This window comes from Octopus bimaculoides, chromosome 16 (genome assembly GCF_001194135.2).
Source record: "Octopus bimaculoides isolate UCB-OBI-ISO-001 chromosome 16, ASM119413v2, whole genome shotgun sequence".
NCBI classification, from domain to species: Eukaryota; Metazoa; Mollusca; class Cephalopoda; order Octopoda; family Octopodidae; genus Octopus; species Octopus bimaculoides.
The window spans coordinates 1,324,194-1,327,823 of NC_068996.1; positions in this window are offsets into that span (position 1 = coordinate 1,324,194).

Genomic DNA, 3,630 nt, shown 5'->3' on the forward strand with positions numbered 1-3,630 from the left:
CTAAAAGAAATGGAAAAACTTTCAAAATACAAAGACCTGGAAATAGAGATAACTCGAATGTGGAATCTAAAAACAGAAACAATTCCTATCATAGTAGGTGCCTTAGGTATAATAAAAAAATATTCAGACAAATACATAACAAAAACACCAGGACTTACAAATATATATAACATACAGAAAATTGCACTACTGGGTACTGCACACATTCTACGCAAAACACTTTCAATACAGTAAACATAAGAGCACCACAGCAAACCACAGCACATACCCAAGGCGCACAGAGCTGCGCTCGGTAGTGAAGTGAAAGCACGTTATAAAAATAAAACTACTGAATAATAATAATAATAATAATAATAATAATTGTACATGTGACATACACGAGCACATTTTCAAGTTAAAACTTTTTGTAGTTTTTCAGAATCGTTAGAAAATATATATACATACAAAAATATTCAATTATGTTCATAAAGGTGGAATAAAAGTTCTGTGGAAATTTTAAGAAGCTGCGCCGCTCTATATAATTACAACACCAAGGTCACCTTGAAAATGAAATGCTGGTGATATTCAGGGAACTTACGAATCAGCATTTGAAGTTTCATGTGGCATTCAATGCATTTTATTGCTAGAATATTAGATTAATTCAGTTTAGCTGCTATTCTGAAATGATTTCAATGATAGTCAAATTGCATAAGGTACCTTTGGAATTGATGAACACTTCTTTTGCTTTACTTGTAATGTTTCGATAACTTTTCAAACATTTAAAGGGCATATCTAGATTTCGAAGATACTATTCTTTTTCTCCCGACGCATTTTCTATTCGTGGAGAATAAGCAAAAAATTTGCAGAGCGACATTTTAAAATATCAACTGCTAACCTATGCAGTAATATTTGAAATATCAACGTATTACTTCTTAAATGTGGATTTTCATTGCTTTCTGAAACATAGTTTTACGCACGTCGCATTCACTATATTTTTATTTACTTTAAGCCTTCTTAAATGTTGTTTTACCACTCGACAAACCACAATAAATTCGGTCTCGAAGAAAGAAAAATGCGTATGCTTATATGAACTTGATCAGTTCCATAAAAATAATTCGAAATATATTAAAAAAATTATCTACAAGTTTACGGTGAGGTTATTGAACACTTTGAATTTTAACAATATATTGTAAATAAAGTATTTATATTATATTTGTTCCGTTCTAATAATTTTTGTGAGAATATTATATATACTAATATCTGGACCGCGCTTTTGTCTTTGCTTATGACCTGACTGGATTCAATTATCCCATGTCGAAATTCCAGTTAACACGATAAACGTGTATTTAAAACTTTATAATTACAAAAGGTTTCTTTTTTTAGTTTTTTTAGCTGGAAAATATAAGCTTTGAGTGAAAGCGTCTAAAGTAACAATAATGAATCTCTGTGGAACAGAAAGTGTGTCAATAGCCAACTGGAGGAGGTGTCCTCCTGGGGCTACAAGCTACAGTGGCATCTACCCTTAAGAGTTAGCTACGTAGCTTCACGATGTCTAAAATATCATTGATATGAATTCAGTTTGGAATGGAGCATTTTCAATTCTTATTTTCTTCTGAGGTTGACACTTACTACTCGATTTAAATATTTGTGATCATATATCGATGCCCGAAATCAATAAGAAACATTCTTCTCTACTGTCCTCACACAGGAATAGTTTAATTCACATCAAAACTCAGTCGTAACACATTTTGTATTCTCAAGTCAATTGTATTCTCAATTATGCATGCTTTGTATAATAAATACATGCCTAATTACTTCTGGAATGGTATGAAAATCACACTTCAATAAATGTGGTTTCTTTTAGCCTGTAGCATCATCAACAACAAAGCTTAACATATATTACGCTGTTGTTACTGTTGTTACTCCAGGTCAATACTGAGGAAGCAAACGACGAACCCTCACGTCAAGACCTTAGCCAACCAACTCAATGTTTGAGATACAATATATCTAAAACTGGAAATACAATGTGTCATTCCCTTTCTTTAAGATCGTGATTTGAGTTAAAATTGGTTACTATTTGTAGTAGACTGATTGACTTTTGGCATGGATCGCTTAGTAAATTATACGAAAATTAAACACTATTCGAATAATTTCTTATGCTTATAATTTGAATATCAAAATAATACCGTTTAATTATAGACTTTAATACAACCTTTACCGAAAAGAACATAAATATAAAACAATATATGAAATATATAAAATATAAGACAATATATGAAAATGACGTAAATTTCCATCAATTACAAGAAAAATACTTATACATTTGATGATGTTCTACTTGTAGTACTTGTTAGCCTACACGATTCTCTTATTTTACGCTATGTTTTTCTTTCTTTCTTATTCGAGTTTGACTTATACGACTTGGAATGTGCCTAGTCTGTTGAAAGTTGTGGTAGACAGTTGCCAAGTCTGAAGCTAACAGGTCTGGCATGAAACAATGAAATTGCAAGGTAGGACCATCTGGTTCTGGTGATTGGTTTCTCATTCAGCTTTTCAAACTAACCGCTAATTTAGCTACTGAAATCCTAGTACTTGCATCATCTGTCAAAAATCACGCACACAGTCGAGCTCGGTATAGAAGTCTACCAACTCATGTCCATCTCTCTTACATAGAGTAAGGGTATGTATTACTAAGAAAAACTGCATGCATTTTCTTGAAATCGGAGAACATGTTCTCTGCTCTCAACCAAAAGCAGGAATATGGATTTTTACTACGCTGCGCCCCGATCATTTGGACCCATCAAATAATTTCGCATTCTCATTTTTCAGTGAACGCACCTCACTAATAACCATGTAACCATTGAGTTTCATGTTTAGAAGCTGATCAAAGGATATTGTCGCCACAAATACTTCATAACTGATACTTCTTCTCTGAGCCCTTTTTAACCATTTGACAATGCCTCCTCGATGCAACTGTCCACTTTCGCTTCTTTCGTCTCTTTCGCAATATCTTTTTCCAAACTGACACACTCGCTCTAATTTTCCATTTTAGTAAGCGTGCCCCCAACAGAAGCACACAACTAATTTGATAAGCCATTCCTAAGTATTTTCCTGTTGTGAAAATACATATTCAGTTTCCAGTAATCGGAACCCTGTCTATTAGTCTTAGCGAAGATGATTGTATAGATCCGAATTGCTGGTCTGTGTAGTGAAGTACTCCCAAATATAGACAACATACATTATTCTTATAGGTCAACCTGCTAAAAATTGTTAGTATAACAGTTTTATTCACTATTGTTTCCTAGACTCCACATTCTGGAAAACTAAGCCATACCATTGTTCAAAGTAGGCTAGTGGAATGAGGTATACAAATCGTTACAAGATAGAAGAGAAGCGAAGAAATGACTTCCACAAATTATGGTTTCGTTGATGACTATCAAGTCCAGCTTTAATGACTTGATGTGATTTTAGATTCAATTGCCAATTACAGATATTTACATGCGAAAATGTTCAGAAAACAATCTGTCTTATTTGAACACTTTGGCAATCCATTGATTTAGGACTGTGTTTCTTTCTCCGTTTCTGTCTGTCTGTCTGTCTGTCTGTCTCTATCTCTCTCTCTCTTTCTCTCTCTCTCTCTCTCTCTCTCTC